The 22,313-nt window shown below is 38.8% G+C and overlaps 1 protein-coding gene across 1 annotated transcript in view; it reads left to right on the forward strand.

The window, feature by feature from the left end:
* The window catches only part of ZPLD1 (zona pellucida like domain containing 1), an 88,443-nt gene that overhangs the window by 41,369 nt on the left and 24,761 nt on the right, over positions 1-22,313 (forward strand). The window contains exon 2 of the mRNA XM_059466565.1: positions 18,663-18,776. The gene's annotated coding sequence lies outside the window, so the exon portion shown is untranslated. The remainder of the gene's footprint in view (positions 1-18,662; positions 18,777-22,313) is intronic.

A 22,313-nucleotide genomic window follows, 5' to 3' on the forward strand; every position in this document is an offset into this window, starting at 1 on the left:
ACAGCTTATAAATAATGAAACACTGGGCTCTTGCATGAGGTGTGACATAAACATCTTTCTCTGCCTATCTTGCAGGTGAACAGCATTGTGGATTTTTGTTTTACTCCTAAGGAAAAACAGGGAGAAAGACCTGTAGAGGTGCCAAGACTATAGTACAGCCTTCACACCTTGTGGCAAATAGTTATGGCTATAGACACTTCAGATTACACAAAGGCTGTGTCATTTCTTGCTGGCATGTGGCACAGCTATCATTTCTCTGCTTGGGCAGGGCTGTCTCATCAATCAGTGCTTGTGCTGCTTGCCAAGGCTGGGAAAAACATATTGTAATAATGACAATAATAATAGCAATCAAAATAAAAGGGCTACTAGAGGAGCATGATGAGCCCTCCTGTTGAGAATGCATTGTAAACATATTGACAAATGGAAATGTACTTCAGTCCTTTTAGTGCTCTGCTTCCTTGAATACATTTTGATGATATAGCATTGCCATGTGTTGTGTGGAGTGGAGAGTTGCTTCATGTTTTGTTCCATTTGTGTGTGCTGTAATTATGAAGTGGAAATGGAATTTCAAGTTGTCTCTCACCTGGGGTATGAATCTTCTGCTCAGTGCAGCTGAATGCATACATGCTTGTTTTCACAGCACCAACAAACAACTACATTAAAAGAGTGTTAGGGCTGTGAAATAAGTGTGGAGAGTAAGAGATGAGGAGTGAATCTCCAGCCCAGTGATGTGGGGTTTAAAGAATATCCAGCTACTGAACCACACTCCTCTGCTACTCAGCAGAAGTTAAATACTTAGGGGTATGTTTCTGTGCTTATTTCATTACTTACACAGATTTTCCCTGATATTTAAAGTCCTATGTCAGCTGATAGCGGTGGGCTGGTGCTTCTCTGGATATTCTATGCTTTCTTATTCTTTGAAATAACCAAAAGCAAATACCCTTATGAAACGACAAGGGTGTGCAAGCAGCGGCTGCCATGCACAAGAAACACTTGCAAATTTATTCATGTGAGCTTATACTTGATATGTATTCACATTGTATAGTTATGTACAGCTAATCAGTTTATGTAATTGGCTATTGTCAACCATATATTTGTATGTAAAGAAATACTGACCACAGTTTAGGTTTTTTTCAGTAGATTGTATAGTGAAAGGAACCTGAATATGAAGAACTTGGCCTTCAAAACAGCTGCTTGAATATGTGGTGGTTTTTATCCAAGAAATTTAAATTTAAAGTAACCTTTGAAGTACCTTTGTAGTTAATGCAGCTGTCAGATTTTTGTCTGGAGCTGTTGCCGTTCACCACATGTGTGGTATTGAGTGTACAGCTCCAATGGTGTTTGGAAGATCCTGATTTAAGAAAATTGAATTAAGTATCTGTCTTTTCTTGTGAGGCTACTAGTGCCAATTGTTGTATTTCTATCATAAGGAAGTCTTTCAAGTGCCGTTTCACAAATGGAAACATAGTATAGCATTGTAAATTAGGCATGTTTTGACAACTGTTTTGGGTTTGCAGAATTAATTTTGAGGCTTGGCAAGGCTTTTCTTTGCATTTTGAATGCTTATCCTTTTCATGTATTCTGCCTGCTGAAGAGCACAGTTGTTCCTAGAAGTTAATGAAATTTAAACAAGTACAAATGCAGTAAGATTTTTCTAGTTAATTTTTCCAATTCTACTTCAAGATAAAGTGTATCAAAATTCAGGATATTTGTTCATTGTATATTTAAGCTATCTGAGCCTCAAATATCTTGGTATTTAATAATGAAATACAATTTTTTGAATCAGGCTTTTTCATCTCATCTTTTTGGTCTCTAAGAACATGAATTTTGCTTTCCTTTTGTAATTATTTCCTTTGTGTGTGTGTCTGAACTCTCATCTATTCCATAGAGCTGAAGCACTTAATAACTGGTGCCTGAAAAAGATTTGGAGTAAGTGAGTGCTGCTAGATCCAGCAGACAATGTTCAATTGCTGTAAAGACTAATCAGTTTTATGATCACTTTGTCAGCTGTTGAAAATATGATGCTATGGTTTGCAAAGTAAATTTAAATAAGGCTATACAATAAATTCTCCTATAATGCTTCTGAATCAGGCACAATTCTCAGATTCCAGAGTCAGAAAATAAAACTGTAGGGAGACATTTCTGCTTGAGCCTCTCCCTTTCACAAATGAAAGCTGTTCCATACAAAAGTTGTACTTCTGGAGTCTGAGCTTTGTTAGACTAACTTTTGCCTGAAATAAAAAAAATTCTCTCCTTTACATGGCATGCTCCTGCCCCCATCATAATTGTTGCCAACTGATTTTATTTATTTCGTTTTTTGGGAGGGCCAGTGTCATGTTCAGTCCCTTCAAAATAGAGAGATTTTCTCTGATCAAATGTGTTGTGTTCTACCATTTGTGTCTTTGGCCACGCTCAGCTTCTCTGCTGATTTGGAACTTAAACCAGAGACATAATTAGCCGCTAATGAGGTATGACTAAGAGTTGCATGCCTTACCCCACTAATAATGTATGACTAAGCATTGTGTGTTTATTGGTGTTCATCTAATTACAAATTTGATATTGATCATTGGAGTATTTGATGAATATTGTACCATTTGGGATAGCCATTTAAGGAGACTGTTGTTCTCAAAGCTGATTGTGAAGAATTGTATTAAAGTAAGGACATTTGTTTCTGTACTTGTGCCATTTGTATAAGGTGAATAAATTCCTAAAGGGAAGGCATAGATCAAACCTGCTTTTGGCCATCGATCCAAAGCTCTGACTACAGTTTATTTTTTTTCTGCCAGCACTAAGATTACAAAAGAAAATAAAAGAAACCCAACAACTTTTCAAGGAGGCTTTAGAACCTGAAATAGAAAGAGCAGGGGAGGTGTTCTGTTGTGCAAAAGCTCAGACTAAAACATTCCAGGGGTTTCTCTGGTCTTCAATACATATTTGAAGTTAGAAGTCAGGTTTATGCTGTTCTGAGACTGAATTCCAGCCTAGAGAGGAAACATACAAATGTTTCTGATTGTGGTGGAGATACTAGTAACTGAATTCATGCTATGCAGCATGGTACAGAGGACTCAGAACTTTGGTTTTGGCATTTGTAAAATATGATGCTGATCATTTTTCTGCCTGCCATGGTTCTACACTTTGGTGCTTTGCAGGGTTTGGAACAATACCAGTTTTCATATGAGGTATTTTTGCTGGTGGTGTTTTCCCTCTACTGTGCCTTTGCTTCAGTAGTGTTTGTTTTTCCTGGAGGTGTTTAGTGACAACTCCAGCAAAGAGACTTCTCAGCAAGAAAACTTGACATGGTACAATGTCCCTGTTTAACTGGTTCCTGTGAGAGCATTTCCAGGTGTCACAGACATATTTTATGAAAAATCCTTTCCTTAGGATTTTTTTCTCCTAAGAAGCTGAGAGGCCTCAGGAACAAAATGTAAACAATGGTCATCTGCTGCTGTGGAATGCAACAGGTGGATCTGTGATTGGTCTCATGTGGTTGTTTCTAATTAATGGCCAATTACAGCCCATCTGTCTTGGACTCTCTGGTCAGTCACAAAATTTTATTATCATTCCATTCCTTTTGATTCCTTTGCTAGCCTTCTGATGAAATCCTTTCTTCTATTCTTTTAGTATAGTTTTAATATCATATATATCATAAAATAATAAATCAAGTCTTCTGAAACATGGAGTCAACATTCTTGTCTCTTTCCTCATCCTGGGACCCCTGTGAACACCATCACATCCAGGGGCCCTGGCATAGGTACTTTGCAGTTGAAAATAAATGGATGATGGAGTAGAGCATTCATTTGGAGGCTGGTAACTGTGGTAACTAGTCAGCATAACAAGGAGTCCATGACATTAGTGTGTTTATATCCTTCTGGTATATATAAGACAAGTAAGAATATTTCTGATTATTCAATAATTTGACTTAAGAAATCAAAATAAATTAAGAGTAGCTAATTCCTAAGATGGGCTTTTGGATGATTGATAAAACCAAACATTATTCACAGTCTCAAAGGGGCATCTTTATGCATTTGCTCGATGAGAGAAATAATCATCTTAAATCTGGGAGCAGGCCAGCAGCTGTGCTGTGCTCAGTCCATGGGATGACGGGCTCCTCGTCTCCCATGCATGAGCAGCCAGCCATGCATCATGGCCATGTGAGGCCTGCTGCCTTTCAGGGAGCCATGGGTTGCAGCTGCAGTGAAAGGCAGCAGGAAACCAGGCTCATTTCCTTGGATGCTGCTGAAAAGGAAGGTCCAGATCTGTGGCTGATGGGTGGAAAATCACCCTGTTCCACCTGTGACAGCCCAGCCCCACCTCTGTTTGGCTGGGTGAGCATGGTGGCATCACTGCCTGGCTCACAGCAGGGTCTGGGAGACAGCTCTGTGTGGTCCTGCCTGTGGCTTCCAGAGGGGCCTTGGATCTGATTCCTTTTTGCTTTGTCCAGGGGCACTGATGAATCCCATGACCAGATCTGCCTCTTGTCCCCAGACCCTGGGACTTGGCTCTGAGGCCACCAGGGCTGCTGGCTGCCTTGCCCTGGTGAACAGCTGGCCCTTTGCTGCTGCCTGACACTGGCTGGCTCGGGTACCCAAAGATACTGTGGGTCTCTGTCAGTGCTTTCCTGAGGAATCAGGTCCTGGAAACCACAGTGTTTGTTTTCCCTGTTTGTTTGTCTAGGTGTTAACTCTAGAGAAATAATGTTAGTATTTCTGGTAGCTTGTGACAGAAAATATCTCTTTGATATCTTGCTTGCAGAGCATAATGAAACAATGCCGTGATGGCCCAAGACCTTTAGTAGTATAATAACTGTGGTTTTCTGCACAGTGGGATCTAAAACATGATATATATGCCATTTCTTTTGACAGACATGCAGCACTTGAAAAAACTGGGTTTTCAACTATGGAATGCTTCTTTAAAAAACCTGAAATGTGCTGGTGGTATGAAAGATTTTTAGCAAGATGTTAATGATATATAGTCAAGGTGGGTACCAGCCAGGCCAGCCAGAAAGGTATTTGCAACAGTTCTACATGTAAAACAGCATGAAGCATATGCAATGCTTTCCTTTGTGATGGGAAGGGAGAAGGTCACAGCCACCAAGCAAGAGATGCAGTGGAAACAATCATTTGTCTTGGGGTCATCATGCTGCAGGACTGTTTCAGAGGTGTGCTGGAGTAAGACTGGGAATGGCTTGGATTTGTTCTGCTGTATGAAAGCATGGAGAAATTACAATCCTGAAAAATCAGGACTGGTGGAAACGTCTTTTTATTTTTCCTTTTTGTATGACAATTTTAAAATTAGGGAGGAATTGTACAAATTTTATTCATGTTACCCACATTAACACAATATCTCACCCTTCGGTGAAGTCTCCTGTATGCATCTCCTGAGTGGAGAAGAGAAGAATGGATACATTCATGTTTTGCAGTAAAATGGGAAACTAAATTGATGGAGGTCAGTGGTAGAAGCTTTTGTGTATCATGGAAGCATAAAAACCACTTGAGTTCTGTGAACAACTCAACTTGGTTCCTGTCGGGATGCTCTTCAGAGTTAGTGGATTCCTTTGTGTTTTGTTCTTGTGTGGAAGAGGGGAGATGCTTGTGGCAGTGACCAAAGCTAATGTGCTAAAAATGGAAAGTCTTGGGAAGGGTGAATTTGTGGACAGTAGTCACAATCTTGTTTAACTGCCTATCCCACATTGCCTTCCTGCTTCCCTCTTTTCAGAATACTGGATTGTGTTGCTAGTTTGTCTGTACCACTTCTGCTTGTAGATTGTGTACTTTTTTTTTTGCCCTCTATCCTTGCTTCCAAACACTTATCCTTCTGTCCTGGTCTGCACAAGACACATAGGCACTTCCAGCTTACTGTGCTCCTACTTAGTGTTTAAAGGGCCTTAGTCTGGATCTAAGCTGAGGTAATTTTTCTCCCACATAAATAACTTAAAGGTACAGGTAATGAAATGATCATGTAAATATAAGACACCCTAATTTAGCAGAGCCACTAAATCTACTTCATCAGCTATTTACTAGTATATTAAGAATGCACATACATAAAAATAGACCGAAGTCTCAGCTAAGTCTCTGCCCATATTTTTCCTAATACAAATATTTAGATAGAAAAGTGGTCTAAAGTGTTAGGTTGGCTGATAACCTTTTTCTTAAGGGCGTGGGAAAATTGTGCAACCTTATTGTTACGCCTATAGGTGTATTTTAGCTCCCATACTTCTTCATAAATGTACCATGCTAACTTAAGTCAATAAATGAACTCAGATGAAACTTATTAAAATCTAACTCTGTTCACATCATTAATTGCATGACATTTTATATCCCTGGAACAAGCATCTCTACTGTAAAAGAACCTGCCCACAAGGTCATCTGTCCTTGCATAGTTATGGATTATAAATCTGGCCCAAGTATTTATGCTGATAGTAATTTTTGTTCTTCTCTTGCTCATAGTTCATAATATTTTTTAAATAATAGAATTATGGAAATTATTTTATCCCAATATGAGCATTTGAGTTATTTACAAGGTGAGAACTCTTGCCTGGTACTATTAATGTAGATTTTTGAAATAAAGGAATGAAATGCTACAGTTTAGTGTGTGCATAGAAAGAGTGTGAGTATAAGTAGAAGTAAGTGAATTCTGGAAGTAATTACTTTCAAACATTGGCATTCAAACCCAGTGTATTGATCTGTGTTAATGTGATTATCTCTAGGCAGTGTCTAAGTACTGCAGCTCCCTTCTGTGAAATCTCTACGTTTTTCCTTGTTGTGCAAGCAGATGAGGCCGCTCTTGTCATTTCACTCTGTGTCTTGTTCCAGAGATGGGGGCTCTGCCTCGTTGTCTGGTGGCTTGCTGAGTGTATTCATGCTCTGCTTGTACTCTTCTAGGATGGGAAAGTGCAGTTTTAGCTGGCTGTGTCAGTGATGCCTGTTTCTTTGTTCACTTGTTGCTGAGTTCTTCTGCACTGACTTGTGTCCATGCTCTTTGCAAGATCCTTTGTGGCTTTAGATGTTACAGTTCCTTCCTCATCCAGTACTGATAATATTGCCTTTTCCCTATAATCAGTGATGTGTCCTGCTTAAAACTTAAAAGATTATCTTTGTTATTTTGTTTCCTCTCAAGCCAGGTAAGAAATCTCTAAAATATACCTGTTCCTCTCCCTATTAAGGCTCTGCTATGTTAAGGCCTGAACACATCTTGGCTGGACTGCTTATGGTCTAAACCATTTCTCTTCCATTCGCCAAAAAGATGCTTCAATGTGACAAGAAAGAGCATGGAAAGGCTGGGAGCAGGGGCTGGATTTATGGCTGGGGATGGGATTTATCTGGCCTGTTTTCCCTGCTGCTCCAAGACAGGGGCCCAAGGACCACAGCTCCTCCTGCTGCTGCATGGGGTCTCATGGCTTTACTGGCTGTCCTGTATGTAAGCCACATGTTCTCGTGGACTGCAAATATAATTCCTAAGCTTTTGGGACAGATGCTATCATCTGGGTGTTTCTGCAGTCTCTGGCACAAATGTAGGATTGTTACAGTAGAAAGAGTATATAATTGTCAATGGATTTTATAGACAGTGCTTTATCTAGTTAAAGTTCTTTAACCAGAGCTTTAGCTGAAAGAAAATAGAAATACAAAGCTGAAAGAGAATTGAAAATGTTATTTATTTAAGAAAAATGAATTTTAGTGTGGACTTTTCTAAACTAGTGCATTATGTTGTATGTTCTTTCCACATGTGATATTTATTCTCACTTATAATGTTTGGAATTAAACTAGACAGTAAACTCTCCAAAGCATAATTGTTTTCCCAAATGTATTTGTCTTGCAAGTAGCAGGCTTTCATCTTAAGACAGCAGCTTCTTGCATAGAATAATAAAAGGTAATAGCAGTTACTTTTGTTTGGAAATAAAGCTGAAAATGATGTGGACTGTATAGAAAAAGTGTAAAAACAGTAGGCTTTGTTTATGATCTCCCTTCCCCTGTGCTAGCTTAAGCTGTAAGCTGCAAGTATAGTTGTGGTCTGTGGATATACTGCTTTAAAACAGATACAAGATCACATCCTGATGCATCTGTTCAAAGATTGTTATAATCATTAGTGTTACAGTTGTAGATTATTTTAGTAAGAGTTTTCATCTACTTTACTTGGATTCTCTATTTTAGTACTGATAATGTTGTCGCAAGCTTACATCACAAACTTGATTCTCTGTCTTTTATGTGATTGTCTCTGAGATTGTACATAGGTCCTGTTGAGGGAAAAATAATTTTTTTATGTATTAAAAGATTTATTACATGAGTAGAGTTTGTGTGTATGTGTTGGGCAGATTTTTAAAGCGTGATCTTCATTTTCTGTGGCTCTGCAACCTGATATGGACTTTCTAGTTTTCTCCAGTATTTCTTTTAAGTTAATCATAGGTCTGCAGCTCTTTGCTACAAGGATGTTCTTGAAGCTGTGATTTGTATTTTATTCAGGAATAGCATTGCTGAAGTTCTTGCTTCTTCTCTGTTTTGTGACCCATTGTTATTCATACATTCTTTTCTCTGTTCTAATTTTAAAACCGTCTGTGTTCCAATTTAGCTGAAGTGTTCAATGTATTCCTTTTTATGTTACTTAAAAGTTTTTGTATTTCTTAGTGGCTTGATTTCAGAAAGAGATCTGATGGAGCCAGCTGGCTGAGAAATGGATTTCTCCATTTCACAGGAGAACTTCCCTGCACTTATTTTAGAAAAATGATCTCTTTATTTCCCCAGCACCCTGATTTGAAATGGAAATGAAGTTCCAAATGTTCTGTGGAATTCAGTTTGTGAAAAAAGTATATTTCAGATGTATCAAGCTAAAAAAACCTCCAAACCAAAACTCTGATACTGTTTTAATGATTTATTTAACATTTTACTTGAGATATTTTCAACGACCAACATGCTAATGTTTTGGTCTCTAATCCAATTTTGTTTTCACTGCTCAAAAAAGTGTGGAGGAAAAGAGTAAGTACCTTTACAAACAATAAAGTACAGGAGACTCTCCAGCCACAGTGTGAGAATACATAAAAAGGAAATAAAACACCTGTTGAACATTGCTTTACCTAAAAACCCATGTTTTGGTAAGAATTGTCCTTGTGTAGCTGGTAACAAATATGAGAGTCTGTGCCTATCCCTGTGTCATTTCAGCCATTGCTGCTCAGCATTCAAAAGCCTAACAACAATTGTGTGAGTTGTATAGGCACAACAGAGAGTGTTTTGTCCATGTAAATGTGCTGGGTATTTACCTGATTCATGGATAGTTTTTTAAAAATGCTTTGGGTCCCCGGTGCTGTAGCCTGGCTCCCATGGGTAGAGCTGTGGGCTTGAAACATGTTAAAGTCAAAGACTGTCTCATCTCGCAGGATAAACTTTCAAACCATGTTTGGTGTGGGTCCTGGGGCTAAGCAAAAGGGGGAGGGCTGTCTCTCACAACAATATTTCTTTATCACAGAAAGACAAAAATATCCTATTACACCCTTAAATGTCTTTCTTGGCTGTAGCCATGCATGTCCTCAGTACAGCAAGCGTTTTGTGCTGCCACACGTAATTGTGAGCAGCAAATATCTGTGATCTGTTACTGCTGCGTTTAGCAGTAACAGTACTTTTAAATCAAATGACTTCTGAGTGGTTATCTTGATTAAAGCACTTGAATGAATAAATAATTCAGTGGACTTAAAAGTAAGGAAAGAAATAGATCAAGTGGAGCTGTAATTCTTGAGAAAATATATTTTCCTCAACTTTTAACTTTATGGATTTTTTAAAAATATATTTAATCACAATGTTTTTTGGGTTTTTTTCATTTTTTGCGGTGTTTTTGTTTAGTGCACTAAAATACAGTTTGATCTGTTGCTATGGTATTTAATAGGCAATTCTGATATTTAGCCTACAGTATCTTTCCATAATGTACAGACTAATGAAGATTTGCAAGCATTCATTTCTTCTGTGTTTTCTCTAGAAAATGAGTATGAAATTTAGAGCTTAAACTTTGTAGCTATTTGTGCTCTTTTAACATGGAAGAAGATGAAAATTAAGATGTGCGATGCTGAACCACCAGCATGTTTTAATTTTCAGTCCTGAGAAGTTGTCTTGCAGACTCTTGTACAGCAGCAAAGAAGGGACAAAATCACAGACTGGGTAGGTTGGAAAGGGCCACACTGGGTCCATCTGGTCCAACCTCCCTGCTCAAGCAGGGTCATCCCAGAGCACAGGGTTGTATCCAGAGAGGTCTGGAATATCTCCAGTGAGGGGACTCCACAATCTCTCTGGGCAACCTGTTCCAGTGCTCAGTCACCTGCAGAGTAAAGAATTTCAGAGAAGGACAGTTCAAAGTGGGGATTAGATGGATCAGCTAAGGTCTGGTGATGGGCATGTTCAGCTAGTGAACAAAGGGAGGAAGCACCAGCTTTGAGTTCTCTCAATGAAGAATGTGGGGTACGTTGTTTCCTGCCTTGGGAGATAAACTCTGCAATTGAAAATACATGTTCAAGCAATCAAAGAGAGTAACAGGTTCCTCCTCTCCCACCCCCCACAGAAATATCTGATCTTATTTGACTGACTACTAAGGTAAGGGCCATAAACCTCATTCTCCACTGAAATGAACAACTTAGGGAATGTCTAACTTGTTCAGAGATGTGACAGAAAGGAAAAAAGAAAGGATATGTCCAAAAATTGGAGCACTCCTCCCCCTTATAATTCTGTGCCTTTAGCTAGAGCAAAAATGATTTTGAAGTACTAGTGAATTTTGGAGTAAAACACCAAATTTAAACAGAAAACAACAACTCAGCAACCTATTCCCTTTCCTCAAACTATACCATTTTTTAATTACTCTACTCTCTAGCAGAAGATAAATAGCTCCTAAAGATAAACAACATTTTTTTATTGAATTTTGCCCTGACAAACAAATAGCTCCCTTGGAATCCAACCAGGTCCTGGGATGAAGATAACTCTTTACAAGAGAAAATTGTGCTTCCTATACAGTAAAGATGAGATGTAATAGGCAATTAATACCTGGTCAGTCTAAATTGCTGACAAGAGCAGGGTGCAATCAAATAAAATGAAAGCACTAGAGGGTAAAACAAGTGAGAGGAGTTAACACTAAATTTTGTACATATAAGTCTTAACTCTAAATACAAATTATAGAGGAATTAAAATAACTTGATGTGTAGAAGAGTCAGATGACAAGACTGATTCCAACCTTTCTCCTGAAAAAATCCAGTGAGTGCTTTTAGCATAGGGCATTTATGGATTGGTGATGTGTGGGTGGGAGAGGAAAACAAGCCTGACTGATGGCTGCAAGAATGTAGATTATGTATGTGGATTTTGTGCGTTGCCATAAAAGAAGAAATCAAATGTCAGCTTGAATGAAAAGATCATGGTTTTAACTTCTGTTATCCCTCTTGTGATGCTATTTGTAAAAGAATTTGGTGGCCGTGATAGAAAGTTGCTTCTGCAGTAGCTCCTCTCTGTCAATTTAGGGATCTGCCTGCTTGACTAAGATGTAGAAGACTTAGGTTTAATTCCTCTCTAGTCTGAGAGCATTATTTCAACTTTGTTGCTCAGGACAGTGCTGTAGGCACTGATCTAGATGTATGTTGAACTGGATTATTTTCTCATTTGTGGTAATTGACATTAGAGTTTTTATTTAACTGTTTCAGTGTGAGCTGGTGGGGACCAACCCTGTTGCCACTAACCCAGGTGTAAGTTTAATCCTTTGACCTAATGGAGTGGTCCCCAAGGTGGAGCTGGAGGAGGGACATTCAGCCTGTTTTCCTGTGCTCTGGGTAAATGCCCTAACAGCTCTGGGCATAGAGTGGGGTGAGAACACAGTCTTGCTAAAACCACAATGATGGCAGCACAACTGATTTTATCAACAGCTTATTATTATTAGCTCTTTGCCATATCTGTGAAGATGCCCAAGAGGGGAAGCAAATATTTGTTCAACAGGGCACAAGAATGCTTTCATTCTCAGCTTTGATAATGACATGAAATATCCATCTCCAGTGGATCCAAAATCATGTTCTTTTTTAGCTGATGCAGCCACTAAGCTGGGAACTCCTCCTTGCACAAGGAGAGCTGTTCTGGAACATGTCCCTGCTTGGAGGGAGCCTGGGGCAGAAAGGTGTTCTTGTGCTGGGTGCTCGTAAATGATCTGAAGACGAGTGAAAATCGATGCAGCCTTGGCAAATTATGATTTGGGAGCTCATTATCTCTTTGTGAAACTCATTTTCCAGCCTACTGATTAGGCTTATAAAAGCACAGTTTTAATATGCCTCCCACCCTGTTTTTAATTCCCTGGCTGACAGTAAAGAAAATTCTGACCAACTCTCAGGACAATTTATACTCTTCTTTTATCTTGATGGCATATTGATCCTGCTGCATGTTCCTTCTGCAAAATAATGAACATTTATCTTAAATGCAGTTCATAGGGGTTGTGTAGTAAGCTTTTTTCTTCCTAGGGGCAGTTTGCTGCTTTTGTGTTCTGAGAGCAGGTGCAACCTAGGAGGAATGGGTCAAGGCTCTTCTGTGGAAAAATCTTTCTGATCTCTGTCACTCTTCTTTGCTCCTTTATTAGAGTTTCCTGACATTTAATGGTCTTATTGTTTTGAAGTTTTAATCTTGCATTTAATTACAGAAAATTGTCATAGTAACTACAACAGTGACTGTATTTGGCTGGGAAAAATCTTATCAAAAATGGTCTTAGAAATCTGTCCATGAATTGACTAAACATGGAAAACTCTGCATTTATTTCACTAACACTGTACTTGCTTTTTTTTTTTTTTTTTCCCCTTGAAAATAAGTAGCTCAAATTCCCCCTGCCTCCAAAAATAAGAGACTTCCAAAAGAACCTTCTGGTGTAGTGTAAAAAAGCTGAAAAACCCACTTACGCCAAAGGAGGTACGCAGAACCATTTGGCTTGGGGACCTTCACTGGTGTATTAAAGTACATAAAACTCTCATCCTACCTTACTTGGTGATTGCTTTCCTTCTGGCAGAAGCCCCAGGCTGTGGGTGCACACATGGTCTGCAGCAGTGCTTGGTGAGGCAGCCCCTCTGCCCAGCTCACTTTGGGCTCTCACTGAGCTGGAGCAGAAGCTGGGACTATCTGCATGTAATTTTTCACCATTGTGAGCAGGGCCTGACTCTCTGAAAAGGAAATAAAGGTCTCAGGATTTGTCACTGGAATAATGATAATTTCAGACATATTTCTTTGCAATGCAAGCTAAACTACCTGTATTTTTCCAACAAATAATTATTGCCTCATTCACCCTACAGTCTGGAGGCGAACAGGCTCGCAATCATATGAATAAGGTAATCTTTCAGCAACTTAACACTAAACTTGAGAAGAGATGAAATAAGGAAACCACTTAGAGGAAAATGACCTCTCTGTGATGGCCCTTTCTCAGAAATAGAAGATTTGCTGTTCAGCACCAGCAAGTGTGTAGGGAACCAGCTGAATGGGAGAATCTGTCCACTCCTCTAAGTACTTAATGGGACACTTATTTCCCTTTTCTAAAGAAAGGCTGGTGACATCTGCATTTAGTTGAAGAAGCTAATGGCAGAGGGAGACAAGGAAAAATGCTATGCTGTAAAGCAAGAGGACCAGGTGAATATTCCTTTCAGGTCAAAAACACCCTTTCTTCTCATCTGAGGGATGAGGGGGCCTCTGCAGAAGAAGAAAATGCTTTAACTACTGAAAAACTAAGAATAATCTAGGACAGGAATAAAGACTGTGGGTTTGGCTGGGAGGTGGAAATATGTTCATAAAGGAGGGTGCCTCAGTTGTTACATACAAATGTGCAGTGTTCAGGATTCATCTAATGCTACCAAAGAGTGTGCATATTTGGAAATTGTAGCCTTAAAAACAAACTTAGGTCTTGTGTATGAAAAGCGTAACTCTCTATGACCGGAGATAAGATAGCAAATGGTAACGTGGTGATTTTTTTGGGTTTTTTTTTTTTTAGATTTGGGACAAAACAAAAATTTTCTGTATAATCCAAAAGGAAGTTGAATTCCAGATTTATTTTCACACTGAGGTGTCAAGTCTGTAATTGTCAACACGAAAACTCTTTTTCAAAACAGCCACAGGTGAGCTAAGGTAATCTACGGTGTTGATGTAGATCAGTTGTAGGTTCTGCCAGTAGGGGCTTAAAAATCTAAAACTAAAAAGCAGAGTTGTGAAATAAAAAGGAATTTTCAATGTAGAAATGAGCTGGTTTAAATGCTGTTCTAAAGCATAGGGAGTATGTATTTATTACCACTGAGCAGGCAGGTTTGCGTAAATCCAGAGAAGCTGAAGGAGTCTTGTGTGTATTTTTTATTTCAATTCCCAATTTGTAACCACAGCCATTTCTAATTCACATTTACCTCTGCTAATACTGAAACATAGTGGTCTTTTGATGTATATTGTTGTGTGCTAGTAAAACTAACAGGGATTTGTCATTCCCAGTTTTGTGGTCTGTACCCAAATGAAACGGATGCCAGGGTTATTCACAATCTGTTCGGGTCATGTTTTTGCCTTTGGTAAAACTTTGCCTAAACTGGATTTGGGTTCTGTGATGTTTCAGGGCAGGTGTACTTTCATGATAATTTTTCTCACTTGTGCTCCCTGTTCTGCTAGTAGATTGCATTGGAGAGATTTAAATTACAATTGCTTTGGCAAGAAAGAAAGTGAACTAGATGGTTTTGAGGTTGAATACTATTCAGTTAAAACTGGTGTGCGCTTTCTCTAGATGCCAATAATGTAAACAGCCATGACAATTTTTAAGCCATATGTTTGCGTGAGTATATTTGATTACAACTAGGGAGGAATCTCTCATGCAGTATTGATTTTTTTACTTTTTTTTTTCCTTGTGGTTACAGCACACATTGATTTGGTACAGTAAGAATTATATAAGTTGTTAATCCAGTTTAGCTGGGGTTTGAATTAGGTCTGATCTTTTAGAAAATAAACTTGGGTAGTAATGTGAATTGCTTATATCAAGGTGCTCAATATGGACTTAATACTGAGAAATGCCTAGAGAAGCAAGTGTGTGTGTGTGGAGTTTAAGTGCAGATGAATACAGGTGTAAGAAACACAAAGCAACTGGAGAAGGAGTGGGGGCCTGTTTGGAGGATTACAGAATTTCACTGCCAGAAGAACTGAATGTGGATGATGATGATGTCTGGGGAGAAAATCCGTGAGAATACTCTCAAATGTAAGCCTATACACAGATCACAGATATATGTCCCAAAAATATGCCAAACGTTGACAGGTTATTTTATCAGAAAGATTTGGTTGTTTGTGTTTTGACAGCTGAGGTTGTTCTTTTAACTATCCTTTTTTTTTCAGACATATTTTAAACATTTGATGTTGACATACATTCTACAAAAAGCACATTTTTATAGAAAAATTGCTTATCTAGTTGTGCATAAAACATTCTTCTGTTTCTAAACAGTGGAGATGTGCTTTGGCTGAATTGTTCCATTAGAAGGCCACTTAAGCTGCAGAACTCATTTAATGGATGCTCCAACAATCACTGTGCAACTTCAGTGCCCATTTCCAAAAAACCCAGAATCCCTCTTCACAGAGCAAAGCATTTCACTTTTAAAATGAGAATGGGAATTTCATATGACTTCTGACATGGAAGAATATTTTGTTTTGAAATAGCCTCTGTGCTTCAATGTAGCTGAGGTTTGTAGAATTTCATATTAACAGTGAAATTCTGATGTGGTCTCTGTTTGGTAGGAGCAAGTTTAAGATAATTCCAGAGCTATCTATTAGAGGATAATAGTGATAAAACCTAGACTTTTTTTTATTGTGGTTAATAATAAAGGATGATCTCATCTATATTATTTTTATTATGATAATTGCAAATCTGACAAAATATGTAGTTAATGTGGGCAAAACAGCAGTGGAATTTGGCTTGCATGTGGGCTGGTTAAAATCTTTGGACATAATTTTTCTTTGAAATTTGTTCTTCTCTATTGAGTTTTTCTATTTTCTTGCAGTTTCTCTGTCTCTTCACAGGTATTTAGATATGGGTAGCAAGGTGTGGGGGTTTTTAAGTTCTGGAGAAGAGGGGAAAAGAAATGTTTTTTGCTTATGTGTTATACCCTTCTACATGAAAAGAAAAAGTTCCTTAGAAGCCAATTAGATAAAATTAGTAATCAAACTGTGTCCAAATCTCCTTGAAAATTATGGTTTAGAAGAATCTGCTTGTCTGATTTCAAATAATATATAAAATATGAGTGAGATGGGCAGAGGGATTTGTGGAATGGAGACAGATTTTTAATTTGGAAATGAGCAAGATGTCTCTTAATGAGGTACATTTGGAAAGCTTATTGTGATCTATTCATAGAACTGTAGTCTTATATTTGTTCTGGCCAGAATAGCTGTTGGAAATCATGCTGAAAACTTTCAAAATAATTGACTATTATACCGGGTGAAAATAGTTTTCCTTATGAATACACTCTTAGATTGGAGAATCAAATATTTGGGGGCACATTCTCCCAAGGGTTAATGGTGAAATAGTCAGGGATTTTTTTTTTTTTTCTCTGTCAAAGGATTCAGGGATTTCCTTTTTTTTTTTTTTTTTTGTAATGTAAAGAACCCAGAAATAGCACATTATATAGCAGGGGAATTACTGAATTCTCCATAGAGAAGTTGAAAAAGAAACTTGGATTTTTGAGGGCGTGTGGTACATCCTTCGGGTCACTTATAGGTACAGTGTAATAGCAGTGAAGGGCTTGTTTTTACTAAGAACAGGGATTTCTTGATTCATAGCTCTGTAAACAAGAGCAGTTAATAAATCATGAAACATGCTGGGCTGTTTTTCACCCTGCCTATGGGGTTTTAGATAGATTAAGGGGAAACCAGCTGCCCTCCCAGGTGGCAAAAGCTGGTTGGGGTTGGGAACATGCAGGTAATCACTGTTTCCCTGAGCAGGTAAAGGTGAGAGGCGCTTGTGAGCAGTGACTGCCGCAGGGAGCATGCTGTGCTGTGCCCTGCTGGGATGGAGGCAGGGGATGCAGCCACTGCAGCCAGCTTTTAACCCACTTTGCTCTCACACCTGGGCAGGTGGAAGTGTGCTCACCTCTGCCAAGCTGCTCCTACAGCTTTTGGGGAGAGCTGTCTCCCAGAAGAGCACAGCCACAGCTCCTCCTTGGACAGCTGCTGGAGAGCAGCTCCTTGAGTAAGGCTCTCATAATAAGGACCTGTCCCGCAGCCTTGTGCTTTGTCTCCTTAATTTGTTGAAAAACAGTCTGCAGCAAGGGAAAGGTGGGATGACACCTGTCAGGATTTCATTGTGTACATGCTCCTGCAGAGGGAGGAAACCCAGATGTTGCAGAAGCTGTGATTGCTGTCAGTGGAAACAGAAACTGCACTGTGATTTATGATGATTTGATGCTTCCAATAATCTCATCTGAAGACCAAAAGGCAAGGGATGGCTTTTGTTATTGGACATGTCTTAAATGATAAAACAACATAAATAGAGATTCTCATTTTGGAAACCTACTCAAGGTTAGAGTGTTCTTTAAATGCACTTGTTTGTGAAACTGATATTACACAGAGAAATTTTAGTTTGGATTTGTACGACACTTCAGTGTTAAGAGGAAAATCCGCTTTCATCTGTCACTGCCCTGACATGGAGGATGATGAGGAGGAGGGGAGTCAGTGCATCATGTTGGTGCTGGTTCTGCCAGGTCTGCTCTGTGGGGCCTGCCTGGGTTGCCATCAATGTATGCAGTGTGCTCTGCAGCACTTTGATGTTTAAGAGGAGCTGGCCAAAGTGGAGGCACGGCAGGGGCAGGGCTTTTCTCTTCTAAAAATTGCCCCACATTCCAACAAATCCAGGTACCTCATAGCTGTCTCTATATTGCAAAAGCCTACAAACCACTGTTTTCCCTGGCCAGAGGTGTAACAAAAGCTTCCAAGCATAGATGGTTACAATATAAACTGAAGGGAGGGGGCAGGAGGAGGAAGAAAGTCTAATGCCAGAAATGGGAGTTAAGCATCCCCTCCCCTTCCCCCCCTAAATCCCAGAAATAGAGGAGTAGACATTATGAAGCAGGCTTAGTTTCTAGCAGCTTGATCTTTGCCTTTGTGTGCACTTGGCTTTGTGTGCATTGATGTCCTGTTGGTAATTATCCTTCTGTTGTCACCTGTATTCACGATGACACCCCTATATCACATTTTCATCACAGCGTGAAATGTCGCTCTTTTTGCTTTTGTTTTGTTTAGTACTATGAGTTTAGCCCAGAGCTGAAAAAAACCACAAAAGACACTTCTCACAACACACAATGGTACATTGATAACCTTGCAGTTTAGTTACTGATCCTATCTCAATGCTTCCATCTCTCTCCTTCCTCCCACCCCTCTTTTTAAGCAGACAAGGTTTTCCCTCAACAAGCTGATGACAGAAAAATTTCTCCAGGTTGATTGTTCACCCCACATGGTCCTCTGGATTTCTTCATACAAGTGGAGAGAAGCAGATCAAAAGCCTGCAAGAAAAAAACAGGCAAATGATTTGAAAAAGGCACCATAAAGAACCTACTCAGGTTTCATTCTGATGATGAACAGGCTTGTAAAGTATTCTGAGACCTGTCAAATTTTCCCATCTGAAATCCAGACCTATTTTAAAAAGAATTTTCATAATGAGTGTCTCTTTTCCTCCATCCACAGGCTCAGAATATTTTCTGAAAAAGTTCTGCAGGGCAGAGGAGTTGAACAGTTGATCACATGCAGGAGCACGGGATAGATGGAGTACAGCTGACTCAACAGCTACAGGGGATTTGGGTAAGTGCCCACCATGTCAGCCAACTAGGACTTACTAAAATAGTGGTTAATATCACAGTACTCATTACTTTTAAAAGGAAATTCTTACTTTGTCACCCATCAGACAAATTTAACCTCACTAGGAAATCTCAGGGGTAGTTTGTTGGGGAAAAAGCAAGCAGGGAATGGCTGATGCAAACATGAAGGCTTTAGCGTCCAACTGGGATAGACTTTTGCAAGTTAGCTTTTACCTAAGGGTACACAGACCAGACTTGTGCTATTAATGCTAGGGGAGGAAGGTTATAAGCCCTGTGCAATGTGGAGGCTATCAGTGTATGTCAGACCCACTCGTGTTGCTTTCAGGAGGGAAACAATCAATTGCTTGAAGGAGGCAATTTTCCCCAACTTGTGGTGTCAGTCAGCCTGTTCCCACAGTCATTGCATTGATGGAGGAAAATTTTGATAAGCAGGACTTCTTATCTGGCTCCACTGCAGTTGAATGACAAGAGTTTGTTGATTGGAAGTGACATTGTTTCCGGTCACAAAGCTGGCTGGACATGGTAATTGCACCACCTTTGTTTATTTTTAAAGTAATGATAACAGCGATATATTCTTCAGTGAAGATCGCGGGGATTTGAAATCAAGTCTTGGGTTAAGCTGATGAACTGATACTGTCCAAATTGACATAGTTGCTATAATTGCCTTGTGTACTGTGGGGGAAAGCCTTAAGAGCTGCAGGAGATAGGAATGCTGGCCCTGCTTGCATATTCTTGGTCAAAGAATGGTTTTACCAGTGCATGATGATTTGTTTTTTTTCAACTAGATCTTCAGCAGTACACCTCAGGCTTGTCTTACAGGTTGGCTCAAAAATTACTTCAAATCTTGTTTTAAGTCCCAGATGGCTACAACACGGACTTGAAACATGATGAAAGAAATAGCCATAAGTGAATCTCTTCTATTTCACAGTAGAAGCAGTTTTTCTTTTTAAAATATAAATTTGGGAACGCAATCTCTTTGATTTCATAGTTTATGAAATCTGTGGTATTACATGCTTTCTTTGACCAAGATATTATTTACTGCTAATTTTTTTAACTTCCAAGGGTTAGATAAGGTTGTACTCTACTGCAGCGTTATTCTACATCCTTAGTGCTTAGTTGTTGCTTCTGAAAGCAAGGAAATTGAACTAATCATGATGGCATAAACTCTTGGTGCTTTTTGTCAGAGAAGTCTTATTTTACTGGTGACTTTTCAAGCTGCAAACAGATGGCTGCAGTATAATCTACTTGCTAGTGACATCAAGCATTATTTTACTGAAGATTTATATTTATATCGCTCTCTTCAAAAGCATAAAAAGCGCAATTAAGTCGAATGATACTAATTTAGATCTTTATCTGCCCATGTGATTGCAGGGCTCTGGGGTCAGGCAATAGGATTAAGAGCAGCTCATCACTAGATCAATGTGTTTGAATCCAGACCATGGTTAGAGGCTACTGAAGGCCAGTGGAATGTGATGACACTTCAGGGGCCTCTATCAGATGATTTGACACTCTCTGTAAATTTGATCTGTAAATTTGCTAGCTGGTGGAACCCCTATAATGATCAGTGGTCTGAGAAGGAAATCTGTGGACTGAATGTGCGTGTGTGGAGAATGTATTTAAGCTTAGGAACAGTCTTAGTTCCAGGTTTTAGGGACAGTCTTTGTACACTACCTGTGCAGGGGACATGACACAGCTTTTACTTTTGTGTTTCAGTCCAAGGTGATCCTGGACTTGCTTTAGTCTCAGTGATTGTCAAATTGCAGTGTCTCCAATGAAAGTGAAGGAGAAACACAAAGCAATAGAGCTAAATGGTCCCATTTTTTTCCTCACTATTGGATTAATTAGACAGTGTCTTAAGCACTGTAGTTCTGTTCATTACAGATACTTCTCTATGTGCTTGCCAGCCTGTAAGTGAATGTGGCCCAGCTGGTGTTTATCTGATGGCTCTTGTTTTGTAATCAGCTTGTTTATAGTATTTTGTGGCTGAAGTAAGATAAAGAAAATCCAACATGGTTTTTATTTTAGTTTTATGATGTGAGTCAGAACTGCAGTGGCCTCCATATCAATGGAATCTATCAATGTTTTCTGTTGGTTTATGTTCCTGGTGTTTCAGTTGAATCCACTGAGGTTGTACTAAAGAATTTAGCCACAAAATTAAAGAAAAGCAGAGCACAACAAGCCAAATTATGTTGATTTTAATGATTAAAAGGAGGACTTGATTTGTCAGGAACATCCAAATTTGAGCTAAAATGATCTTTTCAGACTAGTCACTGCAATAGTCTCCAAATCTTATACTGAATTTCCTTTCTTTTTTTCTCAGGTATCTTGCTGGTGTCAAAGTTTTTCTAATGCAGTAGACAATATTAAGCAGAGCTATGGTGAAAGTAATATGGAACAGTGTAGGGAGAAGATATCACATATGAAGAATATTATTTCACTAATGGATGTAGGAAATGCTAGAATAAATTTGCTATTTAGCACAGAATAGCAGCAAAACAGACCTCAACACTTGCAAGTGAACAAATTTAAATAGACCTAGTAAGTCAAGATCTCTGGCTTGTTCAACAATAGTTGTTTAGATTTATTTATACTATTATAATTGTATTTTCCCAGTAGTCTGTCTTCTTGGAAGAAGGTATTATGCTGCTTTTTATAAATCTGGAAATATTTCATAAAGGTGTAGTATTCACTTGATCACCATTCTCTTGTTACATTGGAAATATGCAGTTAACTCAGTTTCTTTTCAGACTAGATTAAAAAAAAGTCTGTGCATCCAAGGATTGGTTGTAAAAATAAAGATATACACATATACTAAGGTACAATGTTTAAAAGTTTATTAGGAATGTTTTGAAGTGTTAGAGGGTAGGTTTGTATTTTTTTAAAGAGCTTTTTGGCAGTGTGGTACACCAATTATATTTCCCTAGTCATTAGGCGGGCAGAAAAACTGTCTCAGCTGGATTTTTGTCTATCTGAGGCTCTGAGATGAAGCTCCAGATGGACCTGTGCTGCTGCCTCTCTCTAAACACACCTGGTTTTATAGATTCCAGAGCTGTAAGGCTTCTATTATTTACCCAACATACACATTTATTTCTCACTACAGTCATAAGCCTCACAAAAAACACTGAGCTGTGAATTCTGGAAGCAGATGTAGATTTTCAGCCTTTTGGTGTTCAGAAGGGTTTAGAATTATTTCATTTCAATTCATAAGCACATTATGTATTGCTTCCATATAAATATTTTATGATCTTGAATATGAGTTGCCCATTGTAGTGTGCTGGTGAAAATCTGGGGTCTTTCAAATTAAAGTCCAATGATTTTGTTGTAGCTTCCTTTTATGGAAACTTAACATCTCTTTCTCAGACCCTTTGGCTTTTTTGTTCTGTGAAAGAGATTATTGTAAAAACACTTGAAAATAACACAAAATTCTTTTAACTTACACTAGAATTTTTTACAATTTTGGACCAAAGCAAAAGCTTTGTTTTTCAAAAGCTGCAAAAATTTCTTCAGTCTCATTTTCCTT

Source organism: Ammospiza nelsoni, chromosome 2 (assembly GCF_027579445.1).
Source record: "Ammospiza nelsoni isolate bAmmNel1 chromosome 2, bAmmNel1.pri, whole genome shotgun sequence".
Lineage (NCBI taxonomy): Eukaryota > Metazoa > Chordata > Aves > Passeriformes > Passerellidae > Ammospiza > Ammospiza nelsoni.